The following is a 12,289-nucleotide window of genomic DNA, read 5'->3' as shown; positions in this document are numbered from 1 at the left end:
GGTTTGATTCCCTAATCTGAAGAACTGGGTTTGATCTAAAATCTTCATGGCAGCCACTTTGTAACATGGGAATCAGCTGTAAGTTATGAAAGGGCTGCCCAGGAGCCAAACAAGTACTGAAGGAAATTCCTCTTTTCATAGTTACCCTTTTGCAAATGATAAGGATTCTAAAGCCTTAACAATGACAGGGAGCAATGTGGCTCAGGAGGTGAGGATCAATGCCTGGGAAGCAACACCAAAAAGATGAAATCACATCTCAAGCACCAGCCAGTTTGTATTCATAAAGCTTAAGTGCTATTTGAGTTCTCATTGATGTCACCTCAAAATGTTTTTCAAATCGAATGAGTGGGACCAAATTAATCCAACTATCTCATTCACACAATGGCTACAGTGGTAGGAAAAGGGGTTTCTCTGTGGCCCCAAATGATTTGGCTGGGTAATCTGTTGGGCCATCTGGCGGGGATGGAGGTGAACTGATTGGGAGCAGGAAATGAAGAAGTCAGAAATAAATGTGATGTGTCTGTGTCACATAGACCGTTTATGCACTGGAGGTTTCATGCTGGGCTCCAGGCTGGAGTTTTAGTCATGGCAGGTTGCTCCACCTCTTCCTGCACCCACATGGGGGGAGCATTTGGCCTGGTGCACCTCATCCACTCCCTATCTGTGCTCCTGATAAGGGGGTGGAGCAGTGAAGTTTCCAGTGCATAAATGGTCATAGAAGAGACATAGGCATGTTTGGACAATGGTCTGGTTGTAGGGAAAACTTCTATGGTAGAATTAGTCCATAAACCAGAATGTGCCTCCCCATTTCAACAACACACGTCACTTCTGGGTAACGTAGGCATGTCACATTTCTTTCTGGCTTCTTTCCTATTTGGGAGGGGGGTAATTCTCTTCACTTTCTGTTTGCCCTGAACTAAGGGGGAGGGGCTTCAATTTATGGGATTATTTGCCCTTACCTGGAGGACTACATTATTTACATTTCTTTTCATTGTTTGCCTCTCACTGGATTTTCTTCAAGCCCACCTGGGGACTGGCAACTCTAGGCTGGTGGGTTGTTCCTAAAGTCCATGGTTTACAAACCTGCTCTCGGGCATCCTGTCCATAAAGCTAATTTGGACAACAGGCTTGCTTCCGTGTTCTTCAGAGCTCTCCAAAAAGGCCATGGGTCTCTAGAGCCCTCGCGGCTGCACTGAGTCAGAGTAGACATTTGGAAGCCTCCACCTGGTGTTCTTCTTGCCCTCTAAATTAATATCTTTACTGATACCCCCCTGTGTACTTGTCCACACATAGTCAACAGAGGAGATAAAGCAGCCAGTTCCTAATGAAATGTGACAACACCGAGGGCTGCCCAGAGGTTGCTGTGTCAGTCGACTCACCAGGAATCTTTGCTAAAAGATTGCATGTCACATTCGCAACAAATCAAAGAGCCACTGTACTGAAAAAGAATGTCATAGAGCCTCCATTGAGAATGAGAGATCCATAGGACATGAGCAAGCCACAGTCAGGATAACCCCTTCCAGTTAGAGATTAGTTTATCCCCAAATTAACCTCCTAATGGTCAGCATCATGAATACTTGTCAGTTGCTGCTAGGCCAAGGAAATGTAGGAGGTGCCATCTTCTGACTTACTTCTGTTTCACTATTTTCAGTAAAATGGCAAGCTTCTATGCTGCCTACCAAAGAGTGGAGTGTCCTAGACGGTCGCTTTCCATCCCAAAGAACTGAGATGCAGAACAAAGAGAAGGGCTATCTCTTTTGCTTAAGGAAATCCTTGAAAATCTATAAGATTGTAGCTGACCTTTGGATCCTTCCTTCTGTACTTCTCCAGCAACCCCAAAGCTATTTCACTGGAACTAGGCCCAGGAGGTCATAGTATGAATGACACCATCTACTTGGGGTAGACTTTGGCTGAAATAACATACATTTGTCTGAATGATTCCTCAGATCCGTTTTGGAGAGCTGTCTGGAAGGAGAAGAAGGAGAAGGTGGAGGAGAAGAAGTCGACAACGATGGCGACAAAGAAAATGAAGAATTAAGAGAACTGTTCTTTTGTACCCTGATTTTACTACCTGAAGGAATCTCATAATGGCTTACAATTGCCTACCCTTCCCTTCCCCACAACAGATACCCTGTGAAGTAAGAAAGGCTGATAGAACTCTGATAGAACTGTGACTGCCCAAGGTGAGGAGGAGGAGGAGGAGGAGGAGGAGGAGGAGGGGGAGACGACAACGACGACAACGACACCCCGTGAGGTGGGTGAAGCTGAGAGAACCCTGATATCACTGCTTGGTCAGAACAGCTTTATCAGTGCTGTGGCGAGCCCAAGGTCACCCAGCTGGCTGCATGTAGGGCAGTGCAGAATCGAACCTGGCATGCCAGATTAGAAGTCCACACTCCTAACCACTACACCAAACTGGCTCTCAGCTGACTGCATGTGGAAGGGTGGGGAATCAAACCCAGTTCTCCAGATTAGAGGCCACTGCTCTTAACCACTACACCAAGCTGGCTTTCAAGTACTAGCACTTAATATCAGGAAGGTTAAATAAATTTGATGAATGGAATGTTATTCTATGATAGTTAATTTAAAAAACAACACATGAAAGACACTCCTCATAATGGACTACCCGAGATGCATAATGTTGGCGGGGCCATGGTCGCAGCATTTGGCGGCGCTTGGGGCCTGGGCGTGGAGGTCGAGGCGAAGTCCGGGGACAGGCGGGGAAGGCGGTAAGCAGGCCTGTGGAAGTGCTGTGCTGGGGCTCGTGGTGGGAACTGGGTGGGCGGCGGCGGCTGGGGATGGGCGATCGTTGTCAGCATCGCGGGAGGGCCTGGGCCGCGGCGAGGTTGAAGGGCCGGTCTTCGGGGGGAGTGCTTTTCGGTAGAAAAGGGCAATGGTTCGCTGGCGGGAAAGGAGCAGGGTGGCCGCATCTTCGACGCGGCAGCGCTGCTGCTTTCCCGCCAGCGAGCCATGTGGGGATGGAGTGTGGGCACGGAGTCCGGGGCGGGTCAAGTGGCCAATAGGGAGGCGCGCTATGCGCGCCTCCCAATTGGCCACTTGCCCCCCGAGTGGCACTCGGAGGGGCCCAATCAGGAGCCGCTTCATGGCTCCTGACTGGCCCTCTCCGAGTTTTTATCCCGCCCTAACTCCTCCCCAACAGCCCTTATTCCTTTATTCCTCCCGCTCCTCTGGAGCGGGGGCAGTTTAAAGATGGGTTTTATGGGGTTTTATGTATTGGGTTTTTTAATCATTGTTAGCCACCATGAGCCCTTGTGGGAGTGGTGAGATAGAAATGCAATGAGAAATAAATAAAATTAAAAAAATAGAATCCGTCCATTGACATGTGACACAATGCAGGAAGTGGCTGTGTGTGAACCCACTTCCAGGAGTGCCCTCCACTTGATGTAATAATATTATTGCCCTTAAAACTGCATTTCTGGCTTTCATCACCACCTGTGTGAAAGGCTACAAGGTATTTTAAAACTGCGCATATAAAATTAGGATTTGATAGTGTAGCAAAGCCTTTAAATCTTGGGCATCCCAGAATACCTGATTGTATTTGTTCCTTTACGAGAGACACAGAAAAAAGGCAGAAATCTCATTTATGACTTCAAAAGAAAATAGTTCAGGTTGCAGTAAGATATTCTGGAAAGGAATCCTGTAATATGCTGTATGGCTTGTTCAATGGTGATGCTGTTTCAGAGAAACCCTTAACCAGGTCCCAGATGCCCCCTTTCCCGCACGAATTAGGCTGCTGGCAGAGCCCTGGTCAAGACTGCTTCTTCAAAAATACCACTGGGCATATGTGAAATTGTACCTTTGTATCCCAGTTTCTGGTTGCAAAATTGCAGTGTTAAAATACAGCTTCCCACCTGCTGGACACTTGCTACCAAGTAATGGGGACAGTGGTAACAGAGTTGTAGTTAGGTTTGCTAACTCCAGGCTGGAAGTTCCTGAAAATTAGGGGATAGAGCCTGCAGAGGACAGAATTTGGGGAGAGGAGGGACCTCAGCAAGAAATAAAGCCACCCTCCAAAGCAGCCATTTTCCTTAGGGGAAATGATCTCTGTAGTATGGAGATCAACTATGATTCCAGAAGATCACCACACCTCACCTGGAGAGGTTAGCGACTAGAGTTGCTAGCGCTGGATTGGCAAATACCTAGTAATCTTGGGGAGGTGGAGCCTCGAGAGGACAAAGATTGGGGAGGGATCTCTCAGGGTATAATGCCATACAGTCTGCCATCCAAAAGGAGCCATTTTCTCCAGAAGAACTGATCTTGGTTGCCTGGAAATCAACTGCAATAGCAAGAGAGCTCCAGGTCTCACCTGGAGGTTGGTAACCATACTACCAACCCCTAGTTGTCTGTATAGGACAGTAGTTCTCACATGGATTTAAGAACCATAAGGGCATGGGTCATGCCTCTTGCCTCCTGCATTCCTGCTGGCAAAAGTGAGTGTCAACTTCCTGAAAATTCATAGGAGGACATGATTAAGGGCAGGAGGGGAGAGGAAAATAGATGGCAGATCCATACATCTTTTTCCATCTCCAACAATCTGGGGTGGGGAAGCAAATTGCCCTCTCCCAATTCAAGAATCTGAGCCTTGCCACTGACTTGCCTGAGAGTCATGGCCCAAAAGATTTAAGAGTCCTGGCCTATGGAATGATCAGGAAGTTGATAATGCTATGATAAGGTGACCAGATGTCCCGGTTTTTACTTGGCAATCCCGAATTTTCAGGATTGGTCTCGCAGCGTTTCCCAAAAATCCCAATTTTGAGTGAGCAAAGTGGCCGTTCCTGCCCGTTGCAACCAGTGCCACATTGTGGGTGGGGGGGGGGGGAGGCCTGGGTGGTGGGTGCCTGCATGTGTGCGCCCATCGCCACATTGCCGCCCACGCCTCCACCCCCCCCCCTGCCCATGATGCGGCGCTGGCTGTGATGGGCAGGAACGGCTGCTTCGGCGGTCGCTTCGCACACCCAAGACAGCCCAGAGGAGGGAGGAGAGGGTTCTCTGACCTGCCTTCAGGTGGATTCTCTGACCTGCCGGTAAGCCAACTTTGCATCAGCTGGCTTGTTCACTGTCAGGAAGGTAGTTTACCTCTCCTATGAATTGGGGGGAGTGGGTGGAGCATGGGGTAGAGAGCTGCTTCTGGCCTTGGATAAGTGCACCCATAATAATAATAATAATAATAATAATAATAATAATAATAATAATAATAATAATAATAATAATAATAATAATAATAATAATAATAACATCTGCTCCACTTCAAACCTTCCCTCCTTTGGGTCTGGCCCCTGCCCGCCCTTCTGCCCTCCCACCCACTGAGCCTCAGTCTCCCCAGCCTCCTGCAGCAACTCTTTCAACCCCCCCCCCCACCAGTCAATGTTGTCCTGCTCTACCTTTGTTAAAATCTGGCCACCTTATGCTATGACATCAGTTCAGCTAAATGAAAATCTATGAGCCAAATGAGCCAATCAGGACACAGAAGGAGAGTATGCTAACTGGACCTCTCCTCCAATGCCCCCTGTTGGATATTCTTTTTTAAAGATGGGATAGCCTGTTTCTTCCCTTGGGGTTATTTCCCAGCTCTCACCAGATGCAGGATCTTCCACCTTCTTCTTTTAATGTAGCAGAGTTTGAAGTTTCTTCATAGTGGATGAGTATATGTATGTGTATGTGTATATGTATGTGTATGTGTATGTGTATGTGTATGTGTATGTGTATGTGTGCGTGTACACATACATATACATAAAGGTAAAGGTTTCCCCTGTGCAAGCACCAGGTCATGTCTGACCCTTGGGGTGACGCCCTCCAGCGTTTTCATGGCAGACTCAATATGGGGTGGTTTGCCAGGGCCTTCCCCAGTCATTACCGTTTACCCCCCAGCAGCAAGCTGGGTACTCATTTTACCGATCTCGGAAGGATGGAAGGCTGAGTCAACCTTGAGCCGGCTGCTGGGACTGAACTCCCAGCCTCATGGGCAAAGCTTTCAGGCAGCTGCCTTACCACTCTGCGCCACAAGAGGCTCTATATACATATAGTACATGTATTTATATTAAGAAAGCTGAAGCAGAGTTTAATAAATAATTACATGTAGATTTCTTCAAGATAACTTCGCACAATAAAAGCCATCACCACAGGAGAGAGGCAGAGAGAGAAGAATGACAGTTAAACTGTCCACACACAGAGGGGAGGGGCTGATTCCGGAGCAGAGACTTCAGACCCCCTCCCTCCTGGAATCTTAGAGACTCAAATTAGGCACCAGAGATTTCCCTACATTCTTCATATGCAGTTGAATCTTGTTCATGTTCTCTGTAAACCACCCTGAGCCACAAGGGGAGGGCGGTATATAAATATAAATTAAAATAAGTAAATAAAATAACTAAAATAAAATAACTAAATAACTAAATAGAAAACATCATGCACACAACAGAACTTGCATATTCCAACTCAGACCAAGATTTCTTCCCCTTTTGGGGACGCAGAACTATTTACAGTATCAGTCTTCTATATTTTATCCTCAAACCTCTGTGAGAAAGGTGAGGCTGAAAGGTGAGGCTGGTTCAAAGTCACTCCGCAAGTTTCCATAGTCAAGAATAAATCCAAGCCCAAGTCTCCTTGACTTCACTTCAACACTCTAACCACTGCACCCCACTATGAGGTAAGTAAGACTGAGAAAGCTCTGGGGGAACTGTGATTAGCTCAGGGTCACCCAGCAGGCCTCATGTGTCTCAAGGTGGCTATTTCCTACCCCTCCTCTCCCCATAACAGGTACCCAGTGAGGTAGGTGTGACTGAGAGAGCACTGAAAGAATTGTGACTGGCCTAAGGTACAACCTGTTGGCTGCACGTAGAGGAGTGAGGAATCAAACCTGGTTCTCCAGATTAGAGGTCACCGCTTTTAACCACTACACCAAGACCAACTTTCACAAAGAACTCTACATCTTTTTCTATTATATCTCTGCCATCAAGTCAAAGATCCTGAAAGGAACAATGTTTAGTATAACTTCCTACACAGTGCACAATATCACTTTCGGTTATTTGACTGCTTTGGAGAGTGAAAAACGTTTTCTTTGAAAAGAAAATATTGTATGTATTTCTCTTCTGAGACAGATGTGCCTGGTGTCTTTGGTTTCAAGCTGTTTAACTGTCACCAATACCAGCTGAAAATACAACCGAAATGCCAGTTTGCAAGGCAATTTACTGTATTTGTTGTTTGCTAGTCTCTAACAGGTAGTTTGATCTGAAAATTATTCAGAGAGAGAGAGAGACAGACAGACAGACAGACAGACAGAGAACGAACTTATTTAAATAAATTTAAAGTCTATATACTGACAATATCCTTGCTATTACCAGCAGTTCTCTGAAATATGGTGTCTCAAAGCCTGTGGTTTTAAAATAGATCTGTTGGGCTTCTGAGCCTTTCTCTGTTACTGACAAACCATCCAGCCAACCAAAAAGAAGGCAGGTGTGACATCATAAAAGGGAAATGAAGGATGTCCTCATGGGCTGGCTGCCAGTAGAATCTTGTACTCATTCAGATTAAACGGTAGCTCTTAAATATAGACAACTTGCACTGTAACCCTGAGAAGAGCAACACTCAGCTAAAGAGGAGAGGAGGCTACCTGGACTGCTATTCCTCATCAAAACCGCTGACAGCCATTCATGCTAGGTTTGTGAACCGCCTGGAGAAAGGCTTAATGGAATGTTATTTAACCATGGCATTTCTTACTTCCATGCTATGAAAACCTTCAAACTGCCTATATTCACAGATTAAACCTCTACTGGGGACGGAAACCAGCATGGTATAAGCCAAGTTCATCACATCTTGGTAGCTGAACAGAGGACTATCCTGTATCAGAGGACATGGTGTCAGTTGCTTCCAAATCTGGTTAGTCTTGGCTTGTTCAGAGGCTGAAAACACACATACCCACTGAACCATCTGGATTGTCTGTGGTCCTGAACTTTCGTCCTGATCTGGGTAGCCTGATCTTGGCAGTTCTCAGAAGCTAAGCAGGGTCAGAGCTGGTGAGTACTTGGAAGACCACCAAAGAAGTCAAGGGTTAAAGTCTAGAGCCAGGCAATAGCAAAACACCTAAGTTTGTCTCTGTGCCAGCTGTGTCTTTATGGGACTTTCCACTGCCCGACTCCTTAGCAGCTGCATAACAGGCAAAAATTCAACAGAGCCAGTTTTTCATCATCCGTGCTGGGAGAAGGTTCTCCTGTTGAATTGGGTATGTACCTGCTTATGCATATTTTGTTGTCCCTGTAGATGTCTGCAAACATTAACTGGATCTTAACTTTCAGTTGCTGCAATCCCAAACTATCTTGAGTAGACTCTTAATTTTAAAGTGCAGCCATCCTAGACCTACTAAAGTTGACCTGCATCTTATCAACCATCGGTGTAGAGCACCCACGGAAATAGATGCCTCGTTTCCTAGTCGACTCTTCCTCCCAGCATAATGGCTACTAACCAGGCTGTGGGAAATATCCTGTCCCATTTACAGAGCCTTAATATGTGAAAATGGGTAGCTGAAGATTTTAATGGCACAGAAACATTTACTGGGTAAAAAAGGAAGAGCTGTTTTTTTATACCCTGCTTTGCACTATCCAATGGAGTCCCCAAGTCGCTTACAAACTTCTTTCCCTTCCTCTCCCCAGTGGCTTACAAACTTCTTTCCCTTCCTTACAGACACCCTGTCAGGTAGCTGGGGCTGAATAGCTATAAGAGTACTACTCTGCAAGAACAGATTTACATGGTAAAACAGGTACATGGGACACCAATAGCACCTTGGTGACTAACAAGAGTTTCACAGAGGAAGCTTTTGAGAGTCAGAGCTCCCTTCATGTATGAGGAAGACAGCTACTCTGACATTGGTGCTATTGGATGAATCTAACTGTTCTACTGCAAGCCAATATGTCTCCCCCTGTAACTATTCACCTGGGAAATATCTTTCCAAAGCAACCAGGGTCTTCTGGGAACTTAAACAAGGCCCACAGGCCCATGGTTGAGGCCCTGAAACATCTTTAAAAATCTGCTGGCTTCGCTGCCCCAAATCCACCTAATCAATTAGTCCATCTGATGATAAAGATTACATATTTCTCCTTTTTCTTCTGGGAGGGGGTGGCCTTGAGTAAATGAGCTTTAAATTTTTCAATCTATAGATTCCTATGCTATGTATATTTGAGTGGTATGTTTTTAGTTAATGTAATCCACCCTGAGCCCTAAGGGAAGGGCAGAGAAAATTAATAACAACAACAACAACAATAGTCATGTTTGAGTTCAGTGGTACCTTCAAGACCAACTGAATTTTATTCAAAGTATAAGTTTCCATGTGCATGTACATGCCTTCAGATAATGCGCAGCAAGGAATCACCTGCGCTTCAGGTTGACACAGTGGGGGGCGGGCTGGAGCCGGACGTGTACTGCCCTCCAGCCTGTGCAGGATGCATGCTGTGCTTACGTAGCGCGCACAGCGTAAAGAGGCAGGCGGGACCCACAACACCTATAGAGGCACCATGCACGTAGGTCCCGGCCTCTTTGCCCAGCACACCATAGAGCAGCTTACCTCCTTTCCACCCTATGCTGTGTCTGTGGTGGATGTTTCATGGTTAATATTTCATCACAGGTGCAAGTTTCACATAGAATCATAGAATCATAGAGTTGGAAGGGGCCATATAGGCCATCTAGTCCAACCCCCTGCTCAATGCAGGATCAGCCCTAAGCATCCTAAAGCATCCAAGAAAAGTATGTATCCAAACTTTGCTTGAAGACTGCCATTGAGGGGAAGTTCACCACCTCCTTAGGCAGCCTATTCCACTGCTGAACTACTCTGACTGTGAAATTTTTTTTTCCTGATATCTAGCCTATATCATTGTAATTGTAGTTTAAACCCATTACTACGTGTCCTCTCCTCTGCAGCCAACAGAAACAGCATCCTGCCCTCCTCCAAGTGACAACCTTTCAAATACTTAAAGAGGGCTATCATGTCCCCTCTCAGCCTCCTTTTCTCCAGGCTGAACATTCCCAAGTCCCTCAACCTATCTTAATAGGGCTTGGTCCCTTGGCCCCAGATCATCTTCATTGCTCTCCTCTGTATCCTTTCAATTTTATCTACGTCCTTCTTGAAGTGAGGCCTCCAGAACTGCACACAGTACTCCAGGTGTGGTCTGACCAGTGCTGTATACAGTGGGACTATGACATCTTGTGATTTTGATGTGATGCCCCTGTAAGGGGGGCATGGATGAAGCCTGTTGGGATGGAGCCTGTTGGCAGGGAGTCTGGTGGGTGATCAGACTCCCTGGGGTTCAGGGCCTCCATATGGGACGGCATGTAAATGAGTGTGACAAGTGGGCTGGGGGACAGCCAAATGAGGTGGGCACCCATTGGCTCCCGCACATAGGTCACTTCCCTTAGGGCAGATTTCAGTAGGCAAGGGGATCTGTCCTCCCAGCTGGGATTGGTGTGGATCCCCAGGGCGCCTCTGGAAGCTGGAAGCTGGTTTTGGTGCAGTCTGCTACTGCTAGGTCAGGCTCCACTTTCTATGCTGTACCAACCCTCCTGTGGGGAGGTAATAAGCTGTCACTATGTTTATACCCCATAACTGTGTGTCATGTCTTATTCCAGCCCCAAATGCCCTCTGGCTAGTCAAATTGGCTTCTTGAATAGGCAGTGCACTCAAAACAACATGGGGATGGAAAAGGAACTGTAGTCAAGTGCTGAGCAAATTGTCCCTATTTGTTTTCTCCTGCTGGTGGAAGCTCTCTTAGCAAGGGAAGGGAGGACAACGGTCATGGAATTAGTCTAAGAGTGGCATTGTCACTGAGGTTCGGTAACTTGGTCTAGCTGGTTAAATGCCTTCCTTCGTTTCATTCTATCCTGCAACAGAAATGCATCCCCTGGAGAAGATGAATGGACTGTTTTAATCCATGCTTTATTAATTGAAGACAATTGTTGAATTTGCTATTGGTAAAGGTAAAGCTGTGTGTGACCTTTCTGAGTTTGTTAATAAATGGCTCTCTTATAATGTCAGGGCACCTGATCGATACCGACAGTCAATCCCTGTTTGAAAGCCCATCTGACCACACTAAAATGACCTCTCTGGCTTCTCAATCAGTCTACAAATCAAATCCCTTTTTAACCTTCAACGGAGCTGCTGATGTGAAGTCTTTTGAGATGCCTGCCGTGCAGAACTTTGGCAAGTGGAACTTTCTCCCACACGTCAGGCAGCTATTGAAGACACAGGAACTCTGCTGGGCTGGCAGTTCTAGCAAGGATGAAGGCCAAGTCTATTGAAATGCAATTCTGGTTCTGGAGGACTAAGGATTCGCTTTCATGGCATGTATCTGCAAATCCATATTTGTAACAAGTATTCTAGGTGACATTCTGATTTTTAGTATGAAATGATCCCTGTGAACTAACAAAAAAATACCCCACTGTACATGGTTATTGTTCAGTCGCTACCGTCGTGTCACAAGCCCAGAAAACTGGCTTCATGAGAAAACAGGAACTAGGACTAGATCAGCCTTTTTCAACCTTTTGACCATGGCGGAGCCTTTAAGGAGCCCCAGAAGCAATGTCAACCAGTCACAACTCCATGCCACGCCCCCATTCTCTCAGAAGTAATATCAACACCCGCATCAACAGACAGGCTTATGGAGGAAGGGGGGCAGGAGGTGGTTTCAGAGAGGAGTAGGTGTGCAGGCCCTACCCTCTCCCAGGCACATAAACAGTGAGAGAACTTAGTCATGCTTGGGAAGGAGGGGAAGTAATGGCAGCAACTGATTCCCTAACCTGTGATAGAGTCCATTACAGTAGGAGGTGAAAGGCTGCATACCCCCTCCAGAGCCCCCTAGTTGGGAATCCCTGGATCTGCAGAATTTTTCGTCTGTTCTGCAATGGCTTTGCCATGTGTCTATTTCAAATGCTCTAGGTATATCTGCAAAGGGCTATGTTTCATATTTCCAGCTTTCCAAATAACCACAGAAGATTATCCATGCTCTGGTTTTGCCATCTGATACTTTAGTATAATCAATAAAAGGTTGGTTTTTTTAAACATTTTCCCTTGCTGTATTTCAGATGAACAGTGGTCATTTTGCAAAACAGCACAAAGTGTATATGGAAGCAGAGGAGAAGGAACTTTGATGAACCTGGTGCAATTTTTTTGGAGGGAGGGGCAAGAATTTAGTGCTAATGTTAGATTTCAGTTAAAATCATAGAATTATAGACTTGGAAGGTACCTCCAGGGTCATCTAGTCCAACCCCCTGCACAATGCAGGAACTCACA

General features: G+C 46.2%; 1 long non-coding RNA gene across 1 annotated transcript; it reads left to right on the top strand.

Annotated features, from left to right (window-relative positions):
- The first annotated feature begins 7,548 nt into the window (after positions 1-7,548).
- On the top strand, positions 7,549-11,552 carry LOC143840773 (uncharacterized). The gene is made up of 3 exons (XR_013232398.1): positions 7,549-7,674; positions 7,775-8,236; positions 11,036-11,552. It is a non-coding gene; the product is annotated as an uncharacterized LOC143840773 (long non-coding RNA).
- Positions 11,553-12,289: the final 737 nt, after the last annotated feature.

Source organism: Paroedura picta, chromosome 6 (assembly GCF_049243985.1).
Source record: "Paroedura picta isolate Pp20150507F chromosome 6, Ppicta_v3.0, whole genome shotgun sequence".
NCBI classification, from domain to species: domain Eukaryota; kingdom Metazoa; phylum Chordata; class Lepidosauria; order Squamata; family Gekkonidae; genus Paroedura; species Paroedura picta.
Note: the sequence above shows the minus strand (reverse complement) of the source record. Positions and strands in the feature narration are given on the sequence as shown.